This window comes from Alligator sinensis, unplaced genomic scaffold (genome assembly GCF_000455745.1).
Source record: "Alligator sinensis unplaced genomic scaffold, ASM45574v1 scaffold1045_1, whole genome shotgun sequence".
Lineage (NCBI taxonomy): Eukaryota > Metazoa > Chordata > Crocodylia > Alligatoridae > Alligator > Alligator sinensis.
This window is the reverse complement of record NW_005843147.1, coordinates 211,139-228,358: the sequence shown is the minus strand read 5'-3', so window position 1 is coordinate 228,358 and position 17,220 is coordinate 211,139. Positions and strand designations below refer to the sequence as shown.

Genomic DNA, 17,220 nt, shown 5'->3' with positions numbered 1-17,220 from the left:
TGATCCCACTCCCCCTTCCCCCAGTTCGTATCCGACCCCACTCTCCCCACCTTCTCCCCAGTTCAGGTCTGACCCTTCTCCCCCTCCCACTTCCCCTCTGCTTCAGGTCTGATCCCACTCCCCTCCCCCCAGTTCAGGTCTGACCCTGCCCCAACCCCATCCACCCCAGTTTGAGTCCCAACCATGCTCCACCCCTCTCCCACCATCCAGGTCTGACCCCACCCCACCCTCTCCCCCAATTCAAGTCTGACACCTCCTCTCCTCCCCCTTTGGGTCCAACCCTGCTACGATGGAGGCGCTCCCGCCTTTCCTCAGCTGGCCCCACCACTTTTAAAGTGCTCTACCCATTTTTATTTTTTTTTGCCTCTGTGGAGGTGGGGCAGAGAGAGCCGCTGCACTGGAGGCTGCAAGAGGACACAGCCCTGGCAAAGGGGCTCCCATTTTAACTCAACTGGCCCCACCCCTGCCTACCTGGCCCACTCACCCAATCGGTGCATGTGCAGTTGGGCAAAAGCATTACGGATAGACAGACAGACAGACATAGGAGTTTCTGCTCCATAGGAAACAGGAAAGCAAGCTAGAAGGGCAGCAGATTTCTCAATGAGCCACAAATTCTTTGCATGACCCACATCTATTCTGCTCATGGCTGCCGGTGGGCCAACTTCACAATCCAGTGATACTGCTACAGGTCTTGTACCACATATAGAGACTAAAACATATTTGTTCTTAATTTAAGCAAATTAATTAAGCCCTAACAATTACAATTATAAATCAAAAAGCTAAAATAGCCTTAGCAGTTACAATTCTATTACTGTAGTTAGTCAAAAGCAATACAACATGCTCATCACCCCAAGGTTTAACGAACGCGCCATCACTGGATGGCCAGTCCATGAGGTCTTGTCCAGGGATCCAAACTCCTTTGTCTGAGTTCTGAATCTTGGATCGGTGGCAGGATCTTTCAGTGTCACAACCCAAGGGTGTGATTTTTGTGTGTGCGCGCTTCGGCACTGCTAAATTATTTCCCGCCATGAGGAGCTTTCTTTGCAGGGTGCATTTCTCAGTTGCAAAGAGAGAAATGCACGGTGAAAAGAAGTTCCCGCCATCCGCATGCAAATTTGTGTCCCACTATTGGCCAGTTCTAAATTATTCCCACGTGGCGGCTAGCGATGGGCGTGCTAGCCGTATAAGAGGCTTGAGCGGTTTCCGCCCAAGTTGGAGAACTCCGAGGAGAACCCCGCAAGGGACGGGCGATTCTCCTCCGCTACCATCTTGAGGAGATCACTAAGTGCGCTGCGGAGCTTAACAAACCCCGTGTGTGCGTTAGAGGAGGATACAGGGGCCTGATCAACCTCTAGCCTCTCCCCGTCACCACCAGATCCCTTGACGTACCCTTCCCTGCGCGCTTTCGTGGAGAGTCACCTTTTGGACTCTCATCGTGGTATCCAGAGCTCTGTCCGGGTTCGAGTCCTGCAGGTTTATTTTCCTGTCGCCGAGAACCCCTTGCGACCTACCCTCGTGTCTTGCATCTTCCCGTTGCCGAAAACCCCTTACGACGTACCCTTGTGCCCTGCAGGTTTGAGTTTTGTTTTGTTTCGTTTTGTAACTGCAACGCAAGCAAGTTTTCCTGCCTGCACCGCGACCATCTACGGTGTAAGTAAAATAATCTTTAATCAACCGCTACGCGTCCGTGCCTAATTCTAGTCCGCCGCCGGCCTGCATTCCCCGACCCGCGTGCCAGGGCTGCTGGCCACAGCCCGCCGTGCGCCCCCGAGGGCCTCGGACCGCTCCTGGCCCGCACATTCAGGAGTAGGATCCGAAGGGTACGCTTTCTCAACTCTCTTTATATACCATACTAGCCAACTGCCCGTCATGAATGATGGATTTCAAAGAAGTGTTTACAAGACCAGTCCCGAAGGGTGGCTCTGCCCATTCTGTTGCACCTCACTGCCAAGCCGCAGCACCCCCAGCCCTCCTGCTGCCCCTCACTCCCAACCCACTGATCCCAGCCCTGCCAGTGCCCCTCACTTACCAAGCTGCAGTACCCTGCTGCCCTGGGCCATGATGGTGCCACTCACTCCTGACCCGCAGCACTGCCCCCCCCCCCCCCCCCCCCCCCCAATCCCTGCTGGTGCCCCTCGACTTCTGCAGGAGGTGTTATGGTACATCTCCAACAATTTGAGGTGTCTCTGGTATGTTGTCCACATCTCAGCTCCATACAGTACAGTGGAAATCACAATTGCTTGATCCGAAACCACGAGCTTAGTTTCAGATCTGGTGTTGCAATCTCCAAACACTTGTTTCCTTAAGTGTCCAAAGGCTGCACTTGCACTTTTAAGGTGATGTTGGATATTTCTGTTAATGTCAGCTTTGTGCAAGAGATGGCTTCTGAGGTATGGGAAATAGTGTTCTCCAGAGTCTCACTGTAGATCTGAATTTCTGGAGCTGGGGACTGATCATTAAGAGCTTGCTGATGGAGGACCATAGGCTTCTAAATGTTAAGTGTCATTCCCATTTTCTTGGATGCCTTGGTAAATACGTCAGTGATTGCCTGAAGATCTGCTTCCAAGTGAGCACACACTACAGCATCATCAGTGTACTGGAACTCAATGATTGAAATCAGGATGATTTTGGTTTTGGCCCAGAGTTGGCTAAGATTAAACATTTATTGATGGTTTATCTCCACTCTGACTGAAAGTTTATTGGCAGTCAGACGTAGCATTGCAGGAGGGAATATTGAGAAGAGCATTGGAACAACGATGCAGCCCTGCTTAACTCCCATCTGAACTTCAAAGGGATCTGTGATGAATCCGTTACCAAAGACCACAGCTTCCATACCATCACGGAGCAGGCAAAGAATGGTGACAAATTTCAGCGAGCATCTGTATTTCAGAAGGATCCTCCACAATGCTTCTCGGTTGACAGTCAAAGACTTTTGTGAGGTCAAAGGAAGCCATGTCCTGTTAAGCAGCCTCCTAGGCATTGACAGGGCTCCTGCTTTCTTCTGACAAGTAGGCAGGCCCACCCATGCAGGCAACTGGGGCCAGCTTCAGTGAGATAGGCACATTTTCTGCCTGGCTTCTGATAGAGCGGGCTTAATGACAGACATTACTGAAAGTTTCTTAAACAAAAGTGTGTGATAGGGAAGGTACAAAGAAAGTGGTAGAACATGGAGACAATTTTGGGATCTCCGTTGCATTCCCATTCTTATCCTGTTTCTCCCAAAGCAACTGACAGATATTTACAACTAGACTTGCTCAGAAATTACTCTATGAAACAGTGCTGTCAGAAGCTACCATCTCAATAAAACCACCAACTGTATTAATTTGACCAAATTCTGCACAAAAATCATAAAATAACTTTTTTCCCCCCAAATTATCCATTGGTGGGGAGGGGGGAATTGTTTTGATAAATACCGCAATTTCATTTAAATGTAAAGTTTGTGGCCAGGCCGGCTCTGTTTACAGTATAATTTTAAATATAATTATTCTGTTTCATGGAGAGAAAATATTACATTTCATACTGTCTTCTTGTGGGCTGTTCCTTTAACAATAGTGTCAGTCTAGCTTTGCAAATAGCATTAGTCCGTTCGGGGCTAGCCCACTTCCTGCTTCAGAATAAGAATTTGATCTCTGCCAAACGCAACCAACCTGATCATATGACCCTGGGAAACTATGGCTACTGGGAACCCTATAGAAAGCCTCCAGAGTGAAGCTACTTGTGCTATTTGCCTGGAATACTTTAAGGACCCAGTGATTATAGATTGTGGGCATAATTTCTGCAGAGGTTGCATCATCCAGTGCTGGGAAGTATCTGGTGCAAACTTCTCCTGCCCTGAATGCAGGCAAACAGTTCAGCCCAGAAATTTCAAGTTGAACAGGCAGCTGGCAAACGTTGTAGAAATAACTAAACAGCTGCAATTAGAGACAGGAGATGGAGCAGGAAGTCAGAGGCTGTGTGACACACACCAGGAGTCTCTGAAATTGTTCTGTGAAGAGGATCTGACACCCATCTGCGTGGTGTGTGACAGATCCAAAGAGCACAGCTTTCACACCGTGGTTCCCATTGAGGAGGCTGCTCAGGACTACAAGGTAGGAGACCACCGTGCAGTAGGATCATTAAAGCGTTTTTAATGTGATGGTGTTTTGCTGGAATTCTTAATTTGTCTCTTTCTCTCTCTCCCTCCATCTGTCTGTATTGAAACTATGGTTGCATGAAAGATTATGAAATAGACACTTCTTGGAGACCTGAAACTGTAAATGATTTTTGAGCCATCAGACCGTGGTACAGTGATCTTTAAGCACGGCTCTGTGAGACCCTTTTGAGGGTGCCACAAAATATTAGGAACATTAAGTATACAAACAGCTACATGTGATTTACAGGAAAAAACGTAGTTTTCCAATAAGTAACCATAGTAGCAAAAACTTTCTGATCTGTTGTGGTTTGTCTGAGTTCTTCACAACAGAAGAATTGCACTATGATTTTTCTGTTGTCAAAAAATGAAAAGGGGTTGAAAGCCAAGAGCTGACATTTTCTGAGCGGTGCCTGGAGTCTAACAGAGGGTGCCTTGTGTCCCAACAAGTTGAGAACCGCTGTTCCAGGGTAATGTATCTTGTTCTATAGTCTTTCATCCTGAAGACCAGTCAATAATGTCACTACAATAATATAGATGTTACTAAATAGGAACTTGGTCAGCTATTTGTTAACAATATTTCTTCTTTGGGTCTGAGCAGATAGCCAATAAGTGGGCCCTGTAGCATGTTGTGCTTGGAAGAAGAAAATTTTAATACGATTGTTATTTCTTGCTATTTACTACTCACTCCCACTCAGTAACTAAAATGGGGGGGAGGGGAGAAGGAAGGGGGGAGATAACATTTCCTTGCAAAGGAATCCAGCGAGAAAGTGTTTCTTTGCTTACACATCCAGAACTATCTTGCCAGGAAGTGCTCTTTCCAGAAAACCTTCCTCTTAGCCACTGTGTCAGTGCTTCTCTGTTGGTTGGTCTGTTTTTGCTGCACACAAACAGTTGCAATCCAGTCAACCAACATCCTTGTCTTTGCATAAATTTCCAGGTAAGCTTCTCAACCTGCATGGCTCAGGTTGTCTTCTGGTCTGACCAGGTTGGTTCATGACTTGGGTGATGACTTAGGTTATTTCAGTTGTCTTTAATATAAAGGACATCTCATCTCATTTAGAATGGATGAAAGGCAGCTAGCATCCCACTACCTTCTGTGAGGTTTGTGATCGTGCATTAATCTGAGATATATTTGTTAGCAACTACCAGTAACTTCTAGCATAACAATATACAGGAAACCCTCGCGACGTGCAGGTTCGGCATTCGAGGTTTCAAATATTCGCACATGCCGAAAATGCATCTTAAATGCACGTAAAGATGCTCCTCGGGAGCTCTGTGCTTGCCATGGCTGGGCTCCCACCGCTGCCGCCGCACTCCTGCCATCACCAGCACAGCTACGCCCCTCAGCCGCCAGGGGCACTGTGTTCATAAACTCAGATGGCATTCATGACCGCAGTGCCTTATTCATGGATTTCGCCATTCATGGGGATGTGAGAATATATCCCCCGTGAGCGACGAGGGTCTCCTGTACATGGGTTCCATTCCTAAAATGCACTTCCACTGATATTTTTTTCTCTAAATTATTATCTTTTAAATTACATTTAAACTGTAAGCTAAATTATTATAACTTTTCTTTCCTACCCAGAAAAACATTCAGGTGTATTTGGTGATTCTGAACAAAAAAAGAGAAAAACTCCTGAACTTTAAGGCGAGTGAGGCAAAGAGAGTCCGGGAGCATCTGGTAGGTACTGTTATTAATGCTGTCAAGGAATTGCTCTCTCCTGTGTCAGATTTTGCTGTTTCTAGACCTATTTTTCATGCTGTTTGAAGGCAAACATTCAAAGTATCAAAACTCCTAATGAAAAACATTCAGAAAATCATTGCTTCAAAAATGTTTCATTCAAACATCATTGTATCGTGGATTCAAAATGTTTGTACCGATAGCAGAAAGCTTGAGATTGTTTCCACACAGATGTGCATCCCTCTTCAATTAAGACAGCACCCTCTGAGTAAGGGGGCGGGAAGGTGGTGAACTACAACTTGGTTTTCCTGAATGGGTGTCCTAACCACTAAGCATTGGGCTCAACTATGGGAGGGTCCTCCTCCTGGTTTTGCCAGGCCTGAATGTTAGGATTTATGCTTAACTACATACATACAGAGCTAAATACCTGAACACTCAGACAGCAGCCTGCTGACTGTGCCCAGTAGCTGGGGGATGCTTACACAACTACACAGTATGTGATACAGGGTCACCAAGTTTGTGTCAGTGCCAGAAAGGGCAGGTACATGGCTTGGAAACTGCCATTTGGGTGCATAAAGTGAAAACATCCTGTCCTGTATGCATGACAGCTCCATGCTCCACTTGCCTTCTGGTGGCTATAAAGTCCTTCTGCAGAAGCTAATCTTAGAGTCCTGACTTTCGTAGTTGCAATGGAAACCTTTGCAGTTCAACTATGTAAGAGTTATTGGGTATAGCAATCTATACAAGTTCTGGCGAGGGCTGGAGAAGGGCGAGAGATTTCTGAGACCTATGCTCAGTCAGGACCATCTGCTCATTTCTTCATAGCCTTTGATTTCTAGTGTGAAACAGATGCCACTCACTGGACATTTAAAGCCACAACATTAGTTTAATGTAAAGTTCAGATTAAAGACCATTAGAACATTTTGTTAATTTGCTTTGATTTCACCAAATTATTTGGATTAAAAAGCAAACAAAAATGTCATCCTGCAAATGCTGAAAGACATTGTTTTGATGATTCTGATTTTTTGGGGTTTTTTTCTATAATAGGTACAAATCACTTTCCAATTGGCAAAGTGTGAGTGTGTGGAGGGACAGCTCCTCCATCTTTACACCTACTCGGCTTGGTCAATAGTAGATGTGTAGCACTAAAGGGAATCCCCTCAGCTTCTTTGGGGCTTGGGGGCATATTGGAGCTCCTGGTGAGGGTGGAAGAGGCGAAACAGAGAGTGGGTAAAAGAGAGTAACAGGAAAATTACTCTAGTCCTTCTTTATCCCTTGCAACAGATAAACCAGTGGATCCCAACCACCTTAATCTCAAGATACCCCTTACAAAATGCCAGTTTATAGTTTTCATTTGGGCTTTTTTCATTACAGAAAAATGACAGAGCAATTCTTTTATTGCAAAAAATGCATAAAGCCCATAACAGGTCAGAATATTTCTTGACACTATGGATTTCTATATGAAATCTCTGGATTTATCTTGTGAATAATGCTTGCACGCCTAACAGTGGCACCCCATGGTGTTCTGATTGAGAATCACTGAGGTGGACAGTTGCTTTATCTTCTTTCTTGTCTACCTGTCTATTAGGAGCACATGAATGATGAAGGCTTGTGATGTTGTTGGGGATCAGTGTTTGTGCATGTGGTTTAGTTTCCCCTATATCGGTGCCTCAGTGGTGTTTTGTGCTGATTACACGGTATTCAGTTTCTTTATTGACGCATTTCATCCGTTTGTTCAGCTCAATTACTTGAGTTTTGTTTGTTTTTCCTCTGTCCTCTCTTCTGAAATTCCTGTTCATATTCTCCTGGATCGCTTGTGTCGTGTTTCCTTGTCTTCCCCTCTGGATTGCCAGGGCATATTCAGTTGCAAGTTCTTGAATTCTTGGAGTCTACAATTAAATGCTCCCTGCACCCTGCTCCGGGCTTCACAAAATCTTCCATCTCCCCCTCTCCTTTTCCCCTTATCCTGTTTGCATTTGTTCATTAAAGAAACAGACAGAAGCTGAGAGGCAGAAGATTGTGTCTGAATTTGAGCAACTGCACCAGTTCCTGAAGGACCAAGAGCAACTCCTGCTGGCCCGGCTGGGAGAGCTGGAGAGGGAGTTTGTGAAGAGTCAGGAGGAAAAGAGTTCTGAAGTGTCAAAGGGAATATCAGTTCTCAACAAAGTCATCGCTGATCTGGAGGAGAAATGCCAGCAGCCAGCTAGTGACTTCCTGCAGGTGAAGCACATTATAAACCCTGTTGGATCCCTAAGTGTGGAAGGAAAGGGCTCTGCATCCCAAAGGACTATTATTTATGAAATAAATGCTTCATAATTTTGAAAGCTTTAACATAACTTTTGAAAGCTTTAGCTTTAACTTTAACTAAAAAGTCCATAAGAAATAGAAACGATAGTGGTATAGCATGTCCCCAGTGTGTGGCGCACAGAACTGAGCTCCTTTTTTTTCTCTGTCTTTTCCTCTCTAGGACATCAGACGCAGCTTGAACAGGTACATGGTTCCTTCTAGCCTTCTCTCACATTTCCTGTTTCTGGCCTGGATACTACACTGACATACCTCCCTGGAGAAAAGGAAACAGTTCTCTCTGGTTGATCTGTACTCCCTAGGGATATGGCCCATTTTTGTTAATTAAAAAAACATAATCTCAAGCTTTCAACCCAAAAACTTTGAAACTACATTATTCTGATTGCCTGCTCTTGATGAACTGTGTTTTCCACCTGGTCATCAAGGAATACAATGGTTTAAAACAGATTGATAGTCCTTAAGGTAAGACAAGTGATCATGAGATACATCTGGGAAAGGCAGGTAAATGATGTCAACAGCACTAAAGACACTTCCTTCACCGACATGTACCAGCAATATTCTTAATTCAGTCTCCTCTCTTACAAGTCCACTCATGAGGGAGCAAAGTCAAGGGCTGGTGGGAGGATGTCCATGATACAACAAGTATCGGGAATATTAGGTGATAGGGGCCAAGGAGTGGTTTGTCTGTGGAGACTGAATTCCCTTCCTATCCCTGAAACTGGACCTTACTTTTCAGTGTTGAACTATATTAATGTGACTTTTAGGGGGGCAAAGCTTGTGTCACAATGTCTCTGGATGTACTTGCTTAGAGGCGCATGCACGCGCGCGCGCGCGCGCACACACACACACACACACACACACACACACCCCCCCTCTGAGGTCAGCAACTGTGAGTGACCTAAAATAATAAATGACAAAGGGATCTTTCTCCTCTAGGTGTGAGAAGATGATGGAGTTCTGCAAGCCCGAGGGGATTTCTCCAGAACTGGAACAAAGACTCCTCCATTTTTCTAGGAAAAACATTGCTGTGAAGGTGGCGCTGAAGAAATTCAAAGGTACTAAGAAGGGAACTCCAAGAGTGGTGGTGGGTGGGTTGGTATCAACCTGGAAAGTTGTGGGCAGTGGGGTCCCACAGGGCTCGGTCCTTGGACCAGTGCTGTTCACTGTCTTCATCAGTGACTTGGATGAGGGTGTGGAAAGCACTCTGTGCAAACTTACAGATGATACCAAATTATGGGATCAAGTTAACATACTAGACGGAAGGGACCAAATCCAGGTGGATCTGAACAGGTTGGAAAAGTGGGCAGAACAGAGTAGGATGTGGTTCAACAAGGACAAGTGCAAGGTGCTGCCCCTAGGGAGAAGGAATCGCCAGCACACTTGCTGGCTGGGGGAGGACCTTCTCAGCAGCACAGCAGTGGAAAAGGATCTCGATGCTATTGTTGACACCGAGATGAATGTGAGTCGTCAATGTGATGAAGCGATCAGTAAAGCTAACCACACATTATCATGTATTAGCAGGTGAATCACAAACAGGCCCAGGGAGATGATGCTTCCCCTCTATGTAGCATTGGTCAGGCCAAAGTATTGAGTCCAGTTTTGGGTGCTGTACTTCAAGAGGGATGTGGACAACCTCAAGAGGGTTCAGAGGAGGGACACCCGTATGGTATGGGGCCTGCAGGCAAAGCCCTATGAAGAGAGATTGAGGGCCCTGAATCTCTTCAGCCTCCACAAGAGAAGGCTGAGAGATGATCTTGTGGCCGCCTACAAATTCACTTGTGGGGGCGGGTGGAGGCAGCAAGGAATAAGAGATGCTCTATTTACCAGGGCACCCCTTGGAGTAACTAGGAACAATGGCCGCAAACTGACGAAGAGCAGATTTAGGTTAGACATCGGGAAGAACTTCTTTATGGTAAGGGTTACCATAATCTGGAACAGGCTTCCAAGGGAGGTGGTGCTCTCCCCTACCTTGGGGGTCTTTAAGAGGAGACTAGACAAGCACCGGCTGGGGTCACTTGACCCCAGCTCTCTTTCCTGCCCAGGGCAGGGGCTTGGACTTGATGATCTGCTGAGGTCCCTTCTGACCCAAATATCTATGAATCTATGAAAGGAATTCAAAATGACCCTCTGGCTCTGGAAGGAAATTGGCTGGGTTCACATTTTGGGGTGCTGGTTTGAGAGCTGCTGAAGGAGTAAACCCAAAATTATGCCCCTTCTTGTTTAAGTAAGAACTATGGGGTGAGGGTGCTATGCCTCCCCTCGTCAGTCTGAAGAATCCCCATGGGGTAGGTGAGCTCTCTGAAGTGGTGCGGCTCACGCTGATCTGATGGTAAGTAGCAGCGTTGCCCAGGGTCTGTGGCACAGAGCCCATTCTGGTGTCAGCAAGCTCCTTATGCTGGGGTGTGAGACTTCCTTAATCGCTCCCTGCCCTGGGGGGATTCTCATCCAGTCAAATCCAAAACTTTCTTAACCCTTTTTGTGAGGCAGTGTAAATGGGTCACAGTGGGAAGAACAGTATCACCAGGTGGAAACAACTAATATCACGACTGAGGTCTTCCTCCTCCTCTTCCTGCCACTATCTCTTTAGGCCTTCCTCTGGGTGGGGAAGAAGGGCTGTGACTTCAGCTCCAGCTCCTTGGACTAGTAGTCCCTAATTTTGCAGGTTCATAGTGAGCAAGTAATGTGCTACAGGAATGCTGATTTTGCTCATCCCATCAAACTCCATTTTAACTTTTTAATTTGCTGTAGCTGCCAGCAACACTTTAGGGTCTCCTGTGCAATATGTTGTCTCTGAGCCAAGGACTAGTGCTTCTAACTATATTACTATCCAGCAGATAATTGAACAAAGCCTGTCCTCTTCCAAGGTAGTAACTGGCTTTTATGATCTGTATTTACTCGATTTGAAGATGAAGTCCCTCCCCACCCTCCCTTGAATGTAGAGAGAAAAAGCCCCTTGTCTTAAAATCAAGTATGAGGCGGTGGGGCACAGGCAGCTGCGGTGGCTCTGGTGGCTGCTCCAACCCAGGGTTGGGGCTTGAACCACAGCTGCTTCCTGACTCAGCTCTGCCATCCCTGCTCCCTTACCACTTCCTCTGGCCAGGCAGGCTCCATTCCCATTCAGCTTGGGGTACAGAGCACAGCCCCAGCACGTAGCAGCATCTTCTCCAACTGAACTCTGGAGCTGGGGCCAAACCTGCCACACCATGCCACCACTGCTGTTGGGCTGGGCTGAGGCCGTGGTCCATGCCTCAGGCTGCAGTGGAGATGGAGCCTGCTGGAACTGGGCGCGGGAGGTGTAGAGAGGGGCAGAGGCTGTAGGGGGCAGGCACAAGGGAGGCAGGCAGTGGGGAAGAAAGCACAGGGGGGATAGGCTGCAAGGAGTAAGTTGCTTGATCCCACCCCACTCAACCTGCTCCCCCCACCACCTGGCCCCTTACCGCCTGCCCCGCACTGCTTGCCTTAGCTCTGCCTCTCACCACCTGCCCCCTTACTGCCTTCACCACTGCCTAGCATCCAGCCACATGCCCCCCACTGCAAATTTAAAATGACCTTCCAATCCTGCGATTCTATACCTGGAAAACTATAATAGATTTACAAAATGGCCATGTGTAGAATATAATTATTGAAGGGGGTAGGGGGGAGTTGTCTTGTACTTACCCCAATTCCAGATAACCCTGAATTTAAGATGATGCCCCAATAATTAGATTCTATACATGGAAAATTTATAAATTTGTTATAACTTTCCAAGCATAGATTCTAATTTTTGAAAGGTCATCTTAAATTCAGGAGTGTCTTGCTTCTAGTAAATATGGTATCTAATGTCTGTGCGTTTTTCAATCTGGATTTAATTCCTAACTCTCATTATCTGCTTTTATAACTCATATCAGTTTCATCATCTTTAAAATGGGGATAAGGCCAGCCTGTCCTGGCATATACATTTTAAGGGAAGCATTGACTGAATGAACTAAAGGCAAATTTTTCTACATCCTAAAGAACCATCCAAGTTGGGAAAAGTAGCCCTTTAAAAACGAGGATGATTTGCATGCTGCTTGACAGTGAATCTTGAAGAATGTTGGAGAAATGCACTAATGTCACTGCTGCTGTCTTGTCCCACCTTCTTGTGACAAACACTGAGCTATGGGGTATAACAGCTATATTACTTGCAGTAGGCCAAAGCTAACACAGGGGTGTCAAACTCTCCCCTCATCACAGGGTGGATCCAGACCACAGCAGTGGGGCAAGTGGCAGCAGTGCAGGGGGTAATCCAGTCATCACTTGCACGCTGCTGTTGATACACGTTCCCCGTGGGGCTCAAGACCCTAGATTTTGGTGGTTGGCTCAACCCCTGAATTCCCGGTCCCTCTAGGAGTCCCACAGGTCAGACAACATGACTTTGCAAGCAAGATCCAGCTTTCAGGCCATAATTTTGACACCCTTGAGCCTAACACAAGCAGAGCCCATGAGCCAGAGTTAGTTTTCTCTTCAGTCTTAATCTGCTCACATGCCATTACTCTGTGTGATTCTTCATCACTTGCTCTGCCTTTGTGCCTTCCTTCATTTGTTTCCTTTTCCCCATTTATATGTCATTTTGTTAATAAATGCCTGGGATATCAGCACAAATGTGATGATATTTAATTTCATTCCCTCTGCTTCTTCCTCCCACCAGATGCTCTGCTGTCAGAACTGAAGACAGAAAGGGAGAAATCCAAGGGAGGAGATGGGCAGGGTAAGTCTTCACGCATAAATGAACAGGAAAAACACCATAAAAAAATTCTTCTTGGTTCATTGTTGAAGTGGCTAAAAACAAATTGAAAAAGATGGGGTGTTACATACCCAAAATCTAGTTATGGAAAAAACATGATTAGTGGGTGCTAGACAGCACTAGAGGAGCCTCACACCTCCTAGCCTAATAGTCCACTGGTAAGGTACTTGCCCATAGAATAGAAGGCACAGATTTTAGGTCCTTTCACCTGGAATTGGGGTGAACATGTAGCTCTTCCTTCTCAGAACAATGTTCTACCCACCAGGCCACTCTCTCTTTTCTAGCCCTCCTCTTGAAGCCGGCCCGTTGCATTTTGCATTCAAAACGCATTGGCTAAAATGAGTAAATAATGCTGGGGAAATGTCCATGGACCAGCTTCAAAAGAAAGCCTGAATATAGGGTTTGGTTATATGCTGGCCCATGGACCAGTGCAGAAGTACAATTTTTGCCGTGTGTACAGAATTTAGAGTCTGTTGCCACTTGCGTAGCTACACTTGTGCCAGCTTATTGCTGCGCTGGCCTGCAGTGCAAGGACCATTCAGGTACGTACAGGTAAAAAAAAAAGTTTCACCCTTGGTTCATCCATGCCAAGATACTAATTCCAGCCTTCAGATACAGTTCACACCTATGCAGGTTAACAAGACTTCTTCACTGATTGGCACCAAATACTCTTCACTAGGGTCCTGAGGGACTCCTAAGCTTTTGGAAATCCCACCCATTAAAGCATTTAGGGGAGTTAGATCCCTGTTTCACTGGCAGTTCTTGAAACTCCCTTCCAGATGCCTTTTATATCTGTAATGAGGAAAATGGCCTCTCCGAATGCTTGCTTCCTCTCCCTGTCCACCTTATTCTTTCCCCTAGTACCTTTCCATGAGGTTGGGTTCTCCTGTTGGTGCTGCTTCTTTCTCCATAGGTTTTGCTCTACCTCTAGTTATAATGAAAAGCAGCGGGAAGCTCTCTGCACCACCCGCATCTTCCTTTTTAATGGGCTTGGGATATACTTATGTGCATCTTCTACTGCTTACTTGGGAGTGGGGAAGAGAAGGAATTTGACTTCATCTTCTATTTTGGGTGGAGAGGGGAGTCTTGAACTACTGACCATCTTGTCTCCCTTCCCGTGTCCCGGAGAACAGCGAGCAGGCTGCAAATGGGAAGAAGTTGTCAACCTCTTCCAAGCCTCCAGTGGGGAGCTGAGCTCTGCCATCAGTGCTCTTGACTTCCTTTCTCTCTCTCTCCTTTCCCACAGTGAATGTGACCTTGGATCCAGACACAGCCAGTCCTCAACTCATCCTGTCTGTGGACCGAAAAAGTGTGACGTGGGGAGTAACACGGCTTAGTCATCCTGAAAATCCCCAGAGATTTGATGCTGCTCCCTGCGTGCTGGGCTGTGAGGGATTCACGTCAGGGAAACATTACTGGGAGGTGGAGGTGGGGGATGCGGGAGCCTGGGCTGTGGGAGTTGCCAGAGAGTCTGTGAGAAGGAAGGGAGAGATCAGTGCTCTGCCTGCAGGAGGGATCTGGGCTGTGCGGAGATGGGGCTTCCAGTACCAGGCTCTCACCTCCCCTATGACACCCCTATTTCTAAGTAGGATTCCCCAGAGGGTCAGAGTCTCTCTAGACTGTGAAGGGGAGAGGGTGGGATTTTCTGATGCTGACAGTGAAGCCCAGATCTTCACGTTCCCACTGCCCCTTTTCACTGGAGAAAGAATCCGCCCTTTCTTTTTGGTCTGGGGTCTAGGATCGCAGCTCACGCTGTATTCCTGAGGCCTGGGGCATTAGTGGATCTCACGGGAAGAACTCACCCAGTGTCTGATGTCCTCAACTGTGTGGCCTGGTGTAGCCCTGCATCTTTCTGCAAAGGTAGCTCAGTGAAAAAAATCACTGGAGTTTCCAGCTGTGTCAGCATGGATCATTCCTGCCTGCTTCTGTCTCTCCTAGTCTGAGGAAACACAGCAGGCCTACAGGGATTAGGTTTGAAATGGTTTGCTTGCTGTAAAGAGGGGAGAGTGCAGGAGAATTTCCAGGAGGTGCCACCAAAGATGACATGCAGACATGTCGGTCTGAAGAGGATCTGCACCGACATGCCCAGCATTTCTCAAGCGGAAGTCTGCAGAGAGTTCTCTATTCACACGGTGCCAGCTCCTCCTCCCTGTGTTCAGCTGTTGTGTTACATGAATAGATGTTAAAGTGTGGCCTTAGGATAACTTCTGCATCATGGGTGAGTGTTATAACTGCACAGGATTATTAAGGAAAGGGGTAGTGCTCCCTGAAGCCATGTTTCAGGTGGTGGTACACGAAGTCACACAACAGAAGTTCAGTGCACATAAACCACTTTCAGAATGGCCAAAACCAGCTTAAGGTAAACCTGGATGGAAGTAGTATCAGACTTAACTGATTTAGGTTAAAACAGTTTATTGAACTTCTCACCCAGAGCCCCTCCAGATTCAAGTAAGCTCACAGTCCCTCAGCATCCCAGTGTAGCTCAGGTAGTACCCAAATATGTACTCCCCTCTCCAATTGAAGGGAATATTAGCAGGGCAGGTGCACTGTGGGGTGAAACCGCGTGCTGCACCCAGTTTCCCTCCTTCCCCTATAGAGGCAGGCCAGGACACGCAATAAACTTAACTATGTACAAATTTAATGTGATGTCGAAGTTGCCATATTAACATATTTACACATAAAAGGTATGAGCCATAGACAGCTTTTATATACAGGTCAGTGCAAATACTCTATATAAAAGTGAAGAGTCTGAGAGGATCAAAAAAAGGGTCTCATAAAAGGTCATACAATCTTATACTCTAATGAGGTGTAAGAATGACAAAGCATTAGGTGCAGATTCACAAAATATGAGGCAAAGAAGCATCAGATACAAAAGCCAGATCTCAAAAAGAAACACCAGAACCACCCTTGTTGCCCTGGAGCAATGGCAGTGCCCCCAAAGATCCCCAAAGGAGAGGAGAGAAGAGAAGAAAGAATCCCCGGGCCCAACAGGCCTTTGTAACCCAGCTTGATAGCCCCCCCGAGGGGAACCTCACAGCCGGGTCCCATGGGTGACTGGTGCCCCCCCAGCAGCCAGTCAGCAACTTGGGCGGGGGCCCCCAGCCGATTTCATCTGGCCAATCGCGCTGACCCAGAAGCATGAGCGACGCTCCCAGATGTGCCAGCAATGCTTCTCCTGGCACCCCTGCTCCCCGGCCAGCGCTCTCAGGGGGGGCACCAGCACTCCTGCCTGCCCCCCCTACCCATTGCCTAAGTGGGGAGAGCTGGCTGTCAAAGGATGTACCAGCGCTCTCAGGGGGTGCACGTGCACTCCTGTGCACCCACTATGCATCGCTACTGCCGGGGCCCTCCCCATTGAAAGGGCTTCCCCTTCAGGGGCTAACCACAAGTGATGGGGGGAGATCCCTCCTCCCCTTTGGGAGTCCCTTTCCCTAGTAACTCACAGCTCTCAGAGGCCCCTCTCATTCTTATGCTGCTCATGCTCTCCCAGCTTCTGGCCTGCTTGGGGCCGTGTGCCACTCCCTGTCCGACAATCCGTCTTTGGGCTCTTCTGGGGCTACTGCTCCGCCTGGCTGGCCAGCTCTGCCAGCTCTTCTTTGCCCTCTTCTTTGTCCCTCGATAGAGCTGCCCATGTGCTGGGCACGCTGCCTTTTTATTCCCTTTAAAGGCTCCGCCTCCGGTTTGGAAATGGAGGGGGTTAATCCTCTCTCCAGTCCAGCTCTCTGCCTCATCCCACAGTAGGGGTGGGACAAGTCTCTCCCCTACCATCACCTGATTGATGGGGAAGGAAAAAATACCCCACCAATCACTTTGAGCCTTCTCGAAGCTGGCACACTGAGCTGCTGCCAGCAAGCCCGCCACACTAGGATGCTTTGCACCTCCCCTGCAAACCCCTCCTTGCCGGGTGGGTGGGCTAGCCTTGCCCAAGCTGTCTGCTCTAGCTGAGCAGGGAGGTGTGCTCTAGTACCCCCTCGCCCCCCAGCTTCTGGCCTGGGCCATTGCAGGTATGTGGCTTCATTTGCATTTCCAGAATTAAAAATGAATGTCTGTTCACTTGCTTATCAGTTCAATCTACACAGCTTAGACTTAACCTGGGAAGTTTGAGTTGATTCAGCCTTGGGCTTTCTGACTGTCAGTACTTAATCTAAATGTTTAGAACTCAGCTGTCTGCTGGGAATAGCTTGTATTTCATATCTGCTGAGTTGCAGGGGATGCACTGTCACTAAGCCTTTATTGTTATTTTCCATTTAAAATCATGGAGATTCTGCAAGGCTCTAACTGATCTTTGAGAAAAGAGAAAAAGTTGCAAGAACTCCAGACATTCACATGAGATGATAAGTG

The 17,220-nt window shown here is 47.3% G+C and overlaps 1 pseudogene; it reads left to right on the top strand.

Moving 5' to 3' along the window:
- The first annotated feature begins 3,670 nt into the window (after positions 1-3,670).
- LOC102382931 lies at positions 3,671-16,772 on the top strand (annotated as a pseudogene).
- The last annotated feature ends 448 nt before the right edge of the window (positions 16,773-17,220 follow it).